Source organism: Mus musculus, chromosome 6 (assembly GCF_000001635.26).
Source record: "Mus musculus strain C57BL/6J chromosome 6, GRCm38.p6 C57BL/6J".
Taxonomy (NCBI): domain Eukaryota; kingdom Metazoa; phylum Chordata; class Mammalia; order Rodentia; family Muridae; genus Mus; species Mus musculus.
Window position 1 is genome coordinate 89397805 of NC_000072.6, and position 14510 is coordinate 89412314.

The 14510-nt window shown below is 46.9% G+C and overlaps 1 protein-coding gene and 1 long non-coding RNA gene across 4 annotated transcripts in view; both read right to left on the minus strand.

The window, feature by feature from the left end:
* The window catches only part of Chchd6 (coiled-coil-helix-coiled-coil-helix domain containing 6), a 212507-nt gene that overhangs the window by 14659 nt on the left and 183338 nt on the right, over positions 1–14510 (minus strand). The gene's annotated exons all lie outside the window — the stretch shown is intronic.
* Positions 953–13862, minus strand: Gm52910. The gene is made up of 2 exons (XR_003956464.1): positions 10147–13862; positions 953–9006 (listed from the first exon to the last, which is right to left on the minus strand). It is a non-coding gene; the product is annotated as a predicted gene, 52910 (long non-coding RNA).

Genomic DNA, 14510 nt, shown 5'->3' on the forward strand with positions numbered 1-14510 from the left:
TAGAAGTTGATCTGTGCACACGTCTGGCTCTCAAGTGGACCCCAGTGGGCTATTTAGAGTAACAGTTTAAGGGTACGAAATGAAAAAAATCACACAAGTACTATTGCCTGGGATTACAGTCGTGGGGGGAGGAAAGCCTCTGCAATACAACACAAATCACAAACAAAAACATGAACAAAAATATACTTGGTTCCTATCTAAAAATCAGCCCCGAAAGCAAGTGTGAGCTAGAGCAGTCCATAAGAGAGACCAGGGTTAGTAGCAACACTAAGGCACAGGCTCATAAGAACCAACACAGGCTGCCAGTAAGTGAGCCACGGAAAGAGGAAGTGGACAGCAACACTTAGTAACTGAAGAAATGAGCTGTAGAAACCAGGGCTGTCTTCCCAAGTGAAATTGGCAAAGATGTTTTAAAGCAGACAAACCAAAACAAAACCACTGTTCTAGTACCAGGCTTGGGAAGCCTTGGGAAAATGGACATCCTCCTCCATCACTGTGTGCCGTAGAAAATGGCACTTGTACTTCCTGGAGAGCCAGTGGAAAAAACATCAGTATACTAATATATGTGTATTTGTCTCTCTTGGTACAGGTTTTGAACTAGCCACTTTTTCTAGATAAACTTAAACAAATGTGTAGGAAGCTAGGCAAGTCCATTTGTCAGAGTGCAGGCTACCTTAAGAAGGGGCTGAAAACTACCCAAGCTTGTGATAGGGGACTGCTCAAGAATCTCTGAAATAACCATATGGAAGAGTGGCAGGTAATTAATATGAAGACATAATTAGACATCTACTGACCAGAAAGGTGTCCACATGTGAATGAGGTTAGTCCAAGGACAGATGTGCACTGCACGAGACCCATGGCTCATTTGCTTGGTTTGTGGCTGCACTCTGTGAACTGAGTGATGATTATCCCAATATAGGAAAGACTTAGATTAAAAAAAAAACTTTCCTTATTTTTTTCTATATTTTTATTATATAGTAACATTACATATATGAATATAAAACATGTATACCATTTTTATAATTATTCAGCCAAAAGATGACACCGGTTTTCATTTTGAAAAACATCTTAAGATGCAGCCTATCTATAACTACACACGTAAACAGATGTGTGAACTCTTTAGTATATATTTTGTGTTACTTGTAATTTGAAGATGCTATAGAAAACAGCAAACCAGACTGAGGATAGAGGCCAAAGACATGTACTGCAAATGGCAAGTGTTCAGCATGGGACCTAAGTGAATTTTCAGTGTCCGTTGTCACAATACTATCTCATATAAACACACTTCACCTTTAGTAACTATAAAAGGACACAAACCTCCAGGAAACACCGGGCACAAAAGCCCTGGCCCACACAGTAGGAACTCAATAAAAATTCACTGAATTAGAAGATGCAAAGGCTGCCAGTTCCTCTGAAATTCAAAACTGAAGTCTCAAATAATGTTGCTGGGAAAAGGTGCGAATTCCAGGGTGTTTGTGAGGGGATAGTCTCATTTCTCAGTATCCCCATCTTGTTCCATCACTACCCAGGTATGTGAGAAACACAAGTCACAGTTGTCATAAGCCAGTGGCTGCATGGCAAGAAGCCAGCTTCAGTCAGTCTTCTGCCAAATTATGACCCCCACTCATGATGGGTGTGTACATGCACACACATGTGTGTACACAGTGAGGCAGTTACACAGACTGAAAAAGACAGGCTGGAACAATAGGCTGGCATATGCATGAAATCAGATAGACAAATGTAATTTCTTGGACTTGGGTTTAGGATGGAAGAGTTGTGCCTTAGCAGACAATACACAGCTCCTAGAATTATCTCCTGAAAACACCCATCTGATCCTGTCACTTCAAAGCTCAGACACTTTTGATGGCTTCCCAAGACAAAACCAAACCCAAGCCCCTGGCATTTGAAATTCCACTGTCATTCCTGTGCCAGCCACATTCCCTTGCCATGCCTCCTGTGTGACAGCTGATGGAGGATGGCTGACTTGGACAGAAACCTGCGGTTGCTACTCATCAGCTCTGTGACCTTGGTGAGTGCCTTCACTTTGGAGACTCCCCATCTTACTGCCTATAAAATAAGGCAATAAATGGGAGATAATGTATTCAATGTCATTTCCCAAGAGCACAGAAAGGGTCTGATAAATATGACTGCCCTCCCACCCCTTTGTCTACATGAAGTCCTAAGGGAGAGGCATGCAGGAGGAGTCGGTGTTTGGGAAAGAACACCCAAAGGAAGGACACTTCAGAAGGTGGCCTCCTTTATCATGTTGGTGACAAACAGAGCTTCTGTAGAGACTTCACAGTAGGAATGAGAGAGGAGCCTAAGTCAGTCCTGAGGAGGAGCCTAGGAGTCTGCAGGGTCTGTGGGTGACACTGCCTTGGTGCCTACTGGTATGTCCTTGTTAATCTTGTCAATCTGACACACATGGGAAGAGGGAAGCTCTACTATATCAAGAACTATAATATCAAGAGGACTGGCCTGAGGGCGTATCTGTGGGGCACTTTCTTGATTGCTAGTTGATGCATGAAGTCCCAGGCCACCGTGGGCAGTGCCATCCCTGGGCAGGTGGACTTAGGCTGTAAGAGGAGGTACCTAATGTGAGTGTGGGAGCCAGTGCAGGGTACCCCTTTGCTTCAGTTCCTGACTTGAACTCCCTCTCTACTTCCCTAGATTACAGTCTGTAACTTAATGAGCTGAAATAAACCATTACCTCACAAGTTGGTTTTGATCATAGCAACAGAAAGCAGACTAGGACAAGGCCCTACTAACATGAGCCTAGGAGGAAGGGCACAGGAACACCTTGATGACGGACTTGTCCTTTCTTGTTGTGATAGGCATTCATTTTAAATCCTGGCATTTGCCTTTTAATGAGACTGATGTTAAAAACACATGCACGCATGCACACACGCAACTTTGAAGAGTCTAAATGGAGCACTACATTCTAAGAGTCAGTGATGGCAACGAATAAGCACAGCTTCTACACAGCTCATCCTCACCCTGAGCCAGACCCTGCTTGGTGCTTTGTGTGTTTGCACTCATGCCATATGAACTCATCTTCTTGGAGTCAGGGTGGAGACTGTGTTCAAAGCCAGTTTAGTTCTTGCTATACTCAAACCAAAAAAATCCTAGTGACCATACAGTGAGGTAGAAGTCACAGTACCCTCTCCTCAGAAGCCACCTGGGTGGATTCTCACTTGCCTACTGATGGCTCCTGGCCTCCCTGTGCTCAAAGCAGAAACAAGAGGAACTGCTGTTTATTTCTCCAACTCATCACCTGCAGGACCCAGTGCTATTCTCTCCATTGGGGACACATATGCTCTCTTGGGTAGGGTTGCAATCATGGTGGTAGGCATGCTAAAGTAGGAAGCATGCAGGTCGTGAGGAAGGGGAGGCAGTATTGCCTCCTAGTACAAGTGGAAGGCAAGCTACATGTATGCAAAGGAACCATGAACATGCCTTAGCCCAGTGTAGGAAGCCATGAGACAGGAATGTGAAGGTGGGTGCCTGGCTGCAGGTTGTGGGGATGCTCTGTTCCCAGAGGGACAATCTGGTCCTGAACATGAGAAGCAAAGAGCACTAGGCAGTTGTCCAGAGGCATGAGCTGCTGGGTTGGGAAGGGCTTGAACCATCTACAGTGCAGGGATCAAGTGAGTATATACTCCAGGGGAGCAGCCAAGGCCTTTCCCTCGATGGCTTTCCCAGCATTTCCTGTCACCTCAGTCCCAAGTGGAATCAGAAACTCTGCCTTCCCACCTCAGCCAACCTGTGCTTCTGCCTTTCAAAACTTGTGGTCACGCTGGTAATTAAGTGAGAGCATGTTAAGTCTGCTCTGCTCATCGCCTTCGCACAATTTAAAAAAATTCTGTAAGATTCACTTCTGCTACTTCTAAACACTGAAATGTAGTTTTGTTCATTTTTAATCATATGAAAAGTGTCATACATTTTACATCCATGACTCACTTTAAGCTTTGTATTGTGAATACCCTCTTTGCCCTTTATGTCTTCAAACAGCCTTCTAGCCTTTGCTTAAATAGATGTTTAGACCAAATGGCACAGGATTTTGAGCAGATGTAGGAAGAATCTGTATGGTAACAACATCTGAATGCAAAGCACCTTTTTTGTCATGGTGGCTCCTGGCCTGCATGCTCGTCTCTTCAGAACCTCGCTTCATCCTGCAGGGCTGTCCTCACCTCTGAAACACCAACCTGGGACTCCCACAGAGTTACTATGAAGCTATATCTGCAAATCCCTGGGGTGTCTAGACTTCAAAGAAACCAAATAATCATGTATCAGGCTGTACTAGGCCTGATGACCACTCCTGTGGAGGGCAGGAGACTCTCAAAGGGTATAAGCCCTAAGAAGTACCATGTCTTAGACAGATGCCTTGCCTCTGCATCCTGCCATGTTGTCTTCCGGTTCCTTGACAACTTGGGGTTGAGGGGCATGTTAAAGATACTTGCTGAGCATCCTGAGGGGGAAAGGTAATTGTGCTCACTGGGGAAGCCCAAGGCTGCAGGGCAAAACACTGTTTCTAAATGATTCCCAGACTAACACAACTGTTTCTTGAAAACTATTTTATCTAGAATCTATATAACCACTTTTCTGGTCTTCATTCTAAAAATCCATGTTTCTAATCCATAAGTAATTTAATAAGCCAAGGAAACAATGTAAAAGACAAAAGGAGGGGCCAACAGGACATGTGTTCCCAGACTCAACTTCCAGTAGAGCCTGACAACATGCTTTGTGACAGTGATACAGTACCCGGAACACCGCCAACACTGTCTGTCAGGACTAATGACCCCAGAGGCAACCATTATTAGCCAGTTCACTAATTAGGGTCTGTTTGCAGAGCTAATGGGAAGGGCAATCACTTGTTAATTTAAGTAAAACTCCCAGGCATTCTTGACAACCATCATACAGAACACTGGAAGGCATTCCAGTGAAACTCAGAGAGTGAGCCTGACAATACAAAAGTACACACAAACTCTGGGGGGAATCTGCTGTAGGCACACTTTCCTCACAGACCTTCCTCAGCTATAGGAAAGTGTGTCTCTGGAGCCTTAGGGACTACTAGCACAACAGAGAGAAGAATTGCTCCAGAATGCCACGGGGAATGGAGGGAGCTGATGCTAGGCTGTGTGTCCATGCATGCAAGAGGGTGGTGTACAGGTGTATCTGTGTGTGATATTCTGACTTGGCTTTTGTGCTAAAGATAAAGCAGTAGTTGATTGTGATTGCATTACATACAACTTAAAACCCATGAACTGTGAAGAAATCTTGTTATTAGAAGGTATTTCAGTGACTGCTGAACCAATGCCTATTATTTAGGAAAACATTCTGTAACTCACAAATGTGGGTTATTACAGTATTAACTCTCACCACTAGTATGTAATTTAATTAAAGCTTCCAGAATTTCACCTGAATCCTAGAAATGGCAGGAAAGGAGGGATAGGGCACAGCCAACACTTCAAAAGGAAGCAGGCCTGGGGAGCAAGTGGAACTAATACTCTTCTGAGCCTTGAGAACCTGTGGTCCAGTTATTTCACAAATCAGATGAGGATCTGAGGCCCAAGGTAACTTTTTGGCATAGTTAGCAAGCCCACTAACAGGGCAGGACTGACTCTGACCTCACATTCCCAGGCTTGGAGCAAAGCTCCCTGGAAGTCACCCAAGAACTTGACCCTAGAACTGGGCTCTTGTTAGGAACAGTAAAAGAATTCCCTTCAGATGAGGGATGCAGACTCCTAAAAAGGCAGGAGTCCTGAGCTACAGTGCATCTTGGTCAACAGAGGTGCAGCTGTTACATCTTCTTACAGGCCTGGCACAACCACTAGGGCCTTCCTGTGCTCATACCCCTGGCATGCCCACTGTGCCTGGTCACTGGGTATGTGTGTACTCTGCAGGAAGTTGGAAGACACATTCAAATGTGAGGCCTTGGGTCAGTGAGGCTACAGGGCATAGAACATTTCCTTCCAGAAGGGACCCATGCTCTCTACATTCAAGGCCCAGGCCCTAAAAAAGAGACAGCTGCTCACACAGGAAAAAACAGTAGGTCTTTTCAATCTCTAGGGTCCCTGAGGTAACTCAGAAGCCAACCTAGATTTAGTGGCTTTCCCTGGGGGACTTTACAAGGCAAGTGATTAATATGTTGGCTATAACACACTCACTTGGCAGGCGATCTCACTCCAGGGTGCACAGTGGCCACTTGAGAGTTTGCAGGCAGTGCATGTTCTGAGGTCTTTGCTTTTGCAGAATGCTGGACTCTACAACCCATGTGATTCTAAGCAGACCTGTTTATAGCCTGATAGGAGCCCATGGGCCTACGAAACAGTAGTGAGTTATGAAGGCTCCTGAGGGAGGCTCTCAGGCAGCAAGGGCACAGCAGAGGCTTTGAAGAGAACATTTACTTGAAGCAGCTCTACTCTCCAAGCCACACATGACTAGAACCTCTGGACCCTCACACAAGTGGACTATTAGCAGCTACAAGATAGAACTTTACATTTTCAAGGCAGGCCCTGAATCCTGCCTCTATCCTGTTCCTCTAATGGATAACCCAGAACAGGAAAGCAAGCAAAACTTCAATTTCTTCATCATGAGAATAGGGAAAGGACAGCTCTCTGATGTAGACAGGTTTAGTGCTTCATGGGTCTGTTATTCAGTTCCTGAGTTATCTGAACCAGATCTCTTGTCAAGTGCAGTAAAACTAGAGCTATATGTTAGAGTTTTCAAGGGTTTGGATCCATTTCTCCTGGTAATCACCTTAGAGCCTGCAAAGCTCTGGGCTGGGTATACACTGAGGAGAAGGAGGGGAAAACCAGGGAAGCTAAAATGATCTGGGGTTGTGCAGACTGAATTAGTACCCAGGGCAGAAGAGTGTGAGGGCAGAGTTCCCTAGCTCCTAACCCGTAGCATGGACTCAAGGGACATACAGTGCAAGCACAAGAGTCCTCTGGTCCATCCTTCTAACTAGGATTGTAAGCAAGGGCTAAACATGACAGTCTCTTGAAACCAGAGACTGGCTCAGAAGGCTGAGAGCCAGCTTGACAGACCAAGGTTGGCTTCATCAGCAGATCTGTGTGCTGGGACCAGAGGGAAGTAAAAGAACATCTGGAATGGAGTTAAAGCTTAAAGAACATTTACTGATAACTAGGTAATCCTGTCTCTTTATGGGAAGGGAAGATGGGCAGTCCTACAGGGCTGAGGCCAGGCAGGGCTCCAGGTGTTAGGCAGGACAAAGATTCACACAATTCAATGCCATTGCTGTACCAAAGCTACCACCAAGGGAAGAGGAACATACTATGCCTTGCCAGCTTCCTGGTGACTTTGGCTGGGCCAAGGAGGCTACAAGGAAGAGGCTGCCAGGCAGAAGAGGAACCTTGAGCCACGGCAGTTCTCATTCTCTGTACTCCAGGCTGTGGGGCTCTTGGGAAAGAAGCAAGGAGAGCATATATTCAGTGGGCTTGAGAGAGAATGGAATGGAGACAGAAACAACTTCCTATCTGCCTTCTGAAGGAGATGAAGACTCATCACAAATCTTAGGAGGAACGTAGGATGGACTCAGCCCTCTCTGCAGCCCTTGGGAGCTACTGAGGGTATGGTGGTTTGAATGCTTGGTCCAGAGAGTGGCACTATTAGATGTGTGGCCTTGTTGGAGAAAGTGTGTCACTGCAGGTGGGATTTGAAACCCTTCCAGCTGCCCAGATGCTACACTTCTCCTGGTTCCCTTCAGAACAAGATGGAGAACTCTCAGCTCCTTCTCCAGTGTCATGCCTGCCTGGACACACTAAGATGCTTCCTGCCTTGATAATAATGGACTGAACCTCTGAACCTGTAAGCCAGCCCCAATTAAATGTTGTCCTTTATAAGAGTTGCCTTGGTCATGATGTCTCTTCATAGCAATGGAAACCCTACCTAAGACAGAGATCAAGTGTTAGAGACAATATAACTGGGACTGAGAGGGGCCACTATGGGAGACACTGACAGGATTTGGTTCTCTGCTTCAAAGCCCATGGGCTACTGCATGGAGCTGGCTCCTTCCTAGAAAACAGAACAAATGCTAGGAGAAAGCACAGAAAGGTCTTTGTGGGCAGGAGGATGATCAGAGGACCATCTTCTTCCCATGTCTACACCCCCTCCATCCACCGAACTGTGGTCAAGAACACAGTTTGTGCAGTCTGAAGAGCATGCCACTACTGGTACATCCAGCAGAGAACAGGCACAGCACACTCTAGAGGGGTCAAGTCACCCCAGTAGATGCTGGATTGGCTTCAAGAGACTGGTTTGGTGAGGCAGCAGCAGGAATGCATGGGTCTGTTGAACATAAGGCCCCCTTCCCCATCTCTCCTTTCCTCCATCAGTAATGCACGAGTCCGTTGAACATACATCCCCCATTTCATCTTTTCTTCTCCAGGAATCCTGGCTATGGCAGTGGGCACTAATGGCCGGACAGCTCCAGTCTCTACATTCCTGGAAGGTTCTCTCCTTCACCATCCAGCCTGCAGCTATGGAATGATAAACACAAGGTGATGGCCAGGGACTTGGCCAAGGGCTGTCTGAACAAAGGCACATGGTAGAAGTCTTAATGGATGTTTTTAGGCTTGGACAACTCCCAGGCTCATCAGTGACTTACTTGAAGTATGAAGAACAGTGGCCAACAAGTTACTAGAAGGTGGAGTATGAGGAGCAACAAGATATAAAATTACATACATCAGTCCCCAGGCTGGATTGAGTCCACCTAGAGTGCCACTCATAGAATAGACACTGGGTCCTGATCCTACGGCCCAAGCTGAGCTTATGTGGAATTGAACATGCAGGAAGCTTATGCCAATGGCCAGTGGAGTCAGTTGAGGAGTCAGTTGATTCAGCAGGCATCAGTTTTCCAAGGAGGATCAGGTGGGTGTGGCACTGTTGACAGAGCACAGTCTGTGGATGAGGGAGATGGTGCCTACAACACAGCAGCAGTGAGAGGAGAGGACTCCAGTGAGACATACACCTCTTCTGTGAGGGCTGAGGAAAAACCAAGGCAGGGGAATATGAAAGATTCTGTCACCTAACTGTTAGGGCCACAGACAGGGAAAGAGGAAGCTTGTGAGGCTCATCTAAGCTGTCATTATGGACACTCTCTGCTAACTTCCAGGCCAAGCAGACAGGAGATGGAAGGTATAAGTATGGTCACTGATGACTCAACCTTTACAGGTGGGTGCTCCAAAAATGACCTACACCCGTGCTTACAATAGGCTTGTCTAAGGGAGCCAGACAATGTCAGCTCTCAGAAGGTGAAACCCTCACACGGCTAGAAATATGATTTTTTGCTATGGTTTAGAGACTACACCTACACCTAGGACACTTGTCTGAATCTCCAGCTGTTTTGAGCCGTCTTTCTGTGACATCCACCCTGTTCTCTTGAGAACTAGATGTCAGGGCCAGAGACAAGGCTGTCCTGCCTCCAGCCCGGCAGGCCTCTGGGAATCTGGCAGGTGAGAGCCCAGCAGCCAGCACTAGGTAAGCAGCCCTCACTGACAGCACCCAGCACTGACACTTTGTTTCCCACTTGCCAGGCCACACACCCTAGGGAAGTAGCATGTGCGCACCACAGGGCTGCACTGCATGGCTTGGCTCCTCCCAAGTCAGGAGCAGATGCAGCCTCAGCCAAGTTTCCCCCAAAGATTAGGAATGGGGAGGTGACACAACCCAGGAAAATAATCTAACAGCAACACTGCTAAGCAGTCACCTCTCTACTGATTAAAAAAGGAGAAAAAAAAAGATTGGACTGTAATACCATTTAATCCCCAGAAGCTAATCTAAATGTAACACTCAGAAGAAAACAAAAGTGGCACAAAGAGATGCGCCAGCCCTGCCTTCAGGGAGACTGGCTTTATTCCCAAAGTGAGCCCATTAATAGAGCTGGGAATGAAATGCCAGTTCTGTCTTTGTAAGGGGAGGGATTACTAAACTGCTGTTTCTAAGCTCAGTTTTAAGTCATGGATCTCTAAACATAAAGAAAGCCTGGGGCTGAGGCAGCCCTTCCCATAAGCCTATGGCCAGTGCTTCCAAACCCACCCAGTGGGTGTTGGCTGGACAAGTATGAGCCCCGGGCCATTGGAACACACAGACTGTAAAGAACATGTCACCCCATGGTCCTCAGACCTGCTCCTCTTCTCATAGCCTGCAACACAGGAGGTAAGTGCACAAACAGGGGCTGGTCAGGTGTCCCTCTTCTCCAGAGCTCCACAGCACCCACCCACCTTCCTCCTGCATCAGTGCTGCACAAAGCCCATTGTGACTCTCAACTGTGCAGCCCTGGTCATCATCTTCCACACTGTCCTGCTCCGTTTCCTCCATGGCACTTTGTATCACTCAGTAGCATATCCTCCCTTCCCCATATTCTTCTCTTTCTAATATATATGTATATGTATATGTATATGTATATGTATATGTATATGTATATGTATATGTATATGTATATTCTTTCATAAACTTTGTATCTGTCTCATTCACTGCAGACTGTCTGCTTTGCTGACTGGGAGAGGGTGGCTAGGGTCTTGTCATTCTCTGCCCCTGGAACACTGAAGCCTGTGGCTGCAGGATGGGTGAGTCATTCCAGCTGGCAGTGCTGAGTCCTGCTCTGCTCTCGACACTGTCACTTCGTCCTCCCCAAGGCTGCCAGTTATCTTTCTAAAGCACAAACCCAATCCTATCAATTCCCCACTTAAAAGATTTTTTTTATGACTTGCCGCAGCCTGCAGAAAAAGTTCCAAATGGCTCTTGTGCGCTGCTAGCCTTGTGCCCAGAACCAGCCTCAACGTCTGGCTTTGTGCAGTGAATGCCTCTGCCACCTCAGGTCTGCCTTCCTGATACCTCACCAGAACCTTTGGTAGGTTCCACTCACTCTGTCGCCTAAGCACAGAGCTGACTGCCCATCTTTCTGGGGCTGCCTGGTGAACTCTAGGGACTCAGATGCCCCACTCTGATCAGCTCATGTTACCACCCAGAGATCACACCACCCAGTCTCATGTTTAGGAGAAAGAATGATGAGAACAGTAAGGAGAGGAAGCTTCCAGATAAACACACAGGATCCCTAGTTTCCTTCTGCCAATGGTAGGCCCAGGTGCCAGAACACAGGCCATAGATGAGTCCCAGGTATCACCAAAGTAAAATACTTGGCAGCTCTTCCTAGAAGATAGATACTGATGGCTCACCAGGGGAGAAGAGACAGAGGACAACATGGGCCACACTCTTGAGTACACACCATACTATTTCTCCTTAAACATTCTGATAGAAGATAAAGGCTGGACATTATAAAGGCTCATGGCAAGTCAGGAAGTTCTTTCCTAGACCTCACCTGAGTTTTCATAGCTTCAGTTCATGTCTCTGGCCTTGCTGTTTCTCAGATAAGGTTTGCTTCTCTGATGAGTGCCAGTGGGCCTGCTGCCAGCTTCTTTCCAGGACACAGACTATACCTGCCTTTCCTGTTAGGCATGAAGTCCTTCCCTGTGGGGCTTTCATGTCTTCACCCAGGCCTGCAGGGCTTAGGACTTGGTTAGCACTCATCACTAAGGCTAACAGGACAGAGCAGGGAACACAAAACTGCTGGCAATTCCTACATCATTCGCCCCACTTGTCCCTAGCCCAGCATTTTTAGAAGCTGGCCTTGGGGCTTGAGGTCCTCAGAGCATTGGGAAGTCTCCTTGTAGTCTATAACACCTGCACTCCAATCAGCTTGTCTGTGTCTCAGGGGTCAAGAGTGGGTATCTTTTTTTTTTTTCCTGATAAAACCCACAGACAGGGTCTAGGTCCAAGGGAGAACAGGCTAACCTTTGTCACTGCTGTTGCTGCTTGGTAAGAAGACAGCAGCCCTAATCTCTATTTTCCCCATCCCTCAATTCCCTTTAGTAATAATCTTCCTAATTTCAATTATACAGGCTACCCACAAATACACACTGTTTCAAAGTGAACATTTTAGATAATGCCTACAGTCTCATTTGGCCCTGTCAAAAAACCCTAAGGTTCCCTGAAGTCAGTACCAGTCTCCACCTGGAGGGTGGCTTTTCCCTGCCTCTCTGTATCATGCACCCACACTCCCAAGAGGAGAACATTAGGTGTCATGTGGCATTTGGACATATAGATACAATACCCAGTGTCTCTCTTTTGTGCTTGCCTATCCCACTGTGGCTCACCCTCTGTGGCACCTACTATTCCAGAGTCAATAGCTATAGAGTCGTCTATCAGCTGTAGTGAGCTGCTCTGGTGTTTTACACCTACAAACTATTGCAGTGCTCCATCCACAGCTGCTTGTATCCAGAGTACCTCTAAGGCAGGGCTCTTCAAGGACAGCTTCCAGGTACCAGCCTCCCCTCCCTGGCCCTTGTGGCTCCAGATTCAGTTGTGACCACACTCTGTGTATCAAGGGCAGGTGTGCTTCCTAATATGTAAGCTAGCACTACATATAACAGTGCATACTGTGTGTGCATTATGTGCACTGCTAGAGGTTTAACAAGCACATCACAATGCTGTCTAAACAATCTGCAGAAATGTGTCTCAGTAGTTTGTAGTGGGTTGGTCTGATGCTGCTATATATTCAAATGCTAAATTCTGTACCCAAAGATCTGGTTGCTCTAAGACAAGGAGATCCTCTTGTAGACCAGTTTTTGTTATGTAAACCTTGCCCCACAAGTTATCCCTGGTTGGTTAATAAAGATGCCTACAGCCTGGGCTAGGCAGAAGAGAGAGGGTGGAGCAAAGGTTCCTGGGTTTGGGGTCTCAGGCAGGGACTACCACAGAGGGAGGAGACCAGGAGGAGGAAGGGAGAGAGAAGTCACCATGTGCATGTATTGTGAGCGCATGGCCATGAAGGCCAACCTATGGAGTGTAGGAGCGACCCAGGTAGAACAAAGAAAATGCTATCTCGGGGTTACTAACAGGGTCAAATAGCAGAGAGGGTTGATATCTGCCCAGTTCTAGTGCTTTTAAGGCTTATTATAAATATAAAGGTTTGTTTCTTTTATTTGGGAGCTAATGATCTAAGCAGGGTAAACCCCTCCAAAATAATATTAACCACAATAGTAGTTCCGATATCTGTCCCAGGCCATACCCTTAAGCAGCACACATCTGTGATCTGCATAAGCACCTGACTGACCTCAAAGTCCTTGCTCTGGGGAGATCCTGCTTCCTGTGGCAGAGGCTTCCATGGAACAGTATGTTTTCTCTCCCAACCCTACCTGTTACCCTGGGACAACGGCTCCTTTACCTACCCTTCTGGTGTACTTCTACCATGCCATGTTTTGGGCTGTGTGGTGGGGACATAGCATGATACTGAATGAACTCTGGTAACAGGACAGCAAACAAAAGGAGCTTAAGCAAGAATGATCTAGACAGAAATGGGAGGACATGCTACACAGAGAGCAGAGTATATAAGGACACATAACACAACAGTGTCTGTTCTGAAAGTGGGAGCCAAACAGTCTTAGACTCACAATTCTAACAACTGAATTCATCTGACCTATGGGCAGCAAATGGGTTTCAGCTCAAAATCTTATCCAACTGCTGCTATTGGGCATAGGAGGGCAATGCTTAAAGTAGCCTGGGAACGACATGCAGGTTCAGTGAGAGGGTAATGGGGTCCACTTGTGATGTGTACCCCATTGCTGACTGGAGCAGGTGATCATTCAACCATTTACCCCCAAACACCATGCTATGGAGACCAATTCTTTTAATTTTCATTGGGGCTCTTTCTTTCCCCAAAAGACATCACTTTGCAGTGACATGGGAGTAGTGTCTTGCCAATGACCCTGCAGCTTAGAAAAAGCTCAAGCACATGCACAAGTGCGTCTTACCTACTCCCCTCTTCTCTCTTCTCTTCTCCCCTCCCCTTCTCTCTTCTCTTCTCCCCTCCCCTTCTCTCTTCTCTTCTCCCTTCCTCTCTCTCTCTCTTCTCTTCTCCCCTCCCCTTCTCTCTTCTCTTCTCCCTTCCTCTCTCTCTTCTCTTCTCCCCTCCCCTTCTCTCTTCTCTTCTCCCTTCCTCTCTCTCTTCTCTTCTCCCCTCCCCTTCTCTCTTCTCTTCTCCCTTCCTCTCTCTCTTCTCTTCTCCCCTCCCCTTCTCTCTTCTCTTCTCCCTTCCTCTCTCTCTTCTCTTCTTCCCTCCCCTTCTCTCTTCTCTTCTCCCTTCCTCTCTCTTCTCTTCTCCCTTCCTCTCTCTCTCTTCTCTTCTCCCCTCCCCTTCTCTCTTCTCTTCTCCCTTCCTCTCTCTCTTCTCTTCTCCCCTCCCCTTCTCTCTTCTCTTCTCCCTTCCTCTCTCTCTTCTCTTCTCCCCTCCCCTTCTCTCTTCTCTTCTCCCCTCCTCTCTCTCTTCTCTTCTCCCCTCCCCTTCTCTCTTCTCTTCTCCCCTCCCCTTCTCTCAGACAACATTGAAGCAGCCAGCCAGCCTGTGTATTAGTAATTTGTCCCTGGCCTTAGGTAGAGTAGGGAGAATCAAGTGGAGAATAATAGAGGCTTGCCTCTATGCCCACCAAAGT